Source organism: Daphnia pulicaria, chromosome 6 (assembly GCF_021234035.1).
Source record: "Daphnia pulicaria isolate SC F1-1A chromosome 6, SC_F0-13Bv2, whole genome shotgun sequence".
Lineage (NCBI taxonomy): Eukaryota > Metazoa > Arthropoda > Branchiopoda > Diplostraca > Daphniidae > Daphnia > Daphnia pulicaria.
In genome coordinates, this window is record NC_060918.1 from 9140581 (window position 1) to 9140853 (window position 273).

Genomic DNA, 273 nt, shown 5'->3' on the forward strand with positions numbered 1-273 from the left:
TTTTGCCGGGCTTTCACCAGAGCTCAGGCGGGGCTTACCATCACACCCGCCGACCGGTCACCACCAAAAACCGGTCTTGGAAATTTTAGGACTTAGAAATTTTTTCCAACTTTTTTTCTTTCGCTCTTTCTCTCTTTTTCAGCCGTCTTTGCTCGTCCCAGTGCCGCCTATAGCTTCACTATCCATCGTCGGGACTTAGAAAATTTTTTCAATTTTTCGGACTTAGAAAATTTTTTCAATTTTCATTTTCGACAACCTCTTCCCTATATAGGA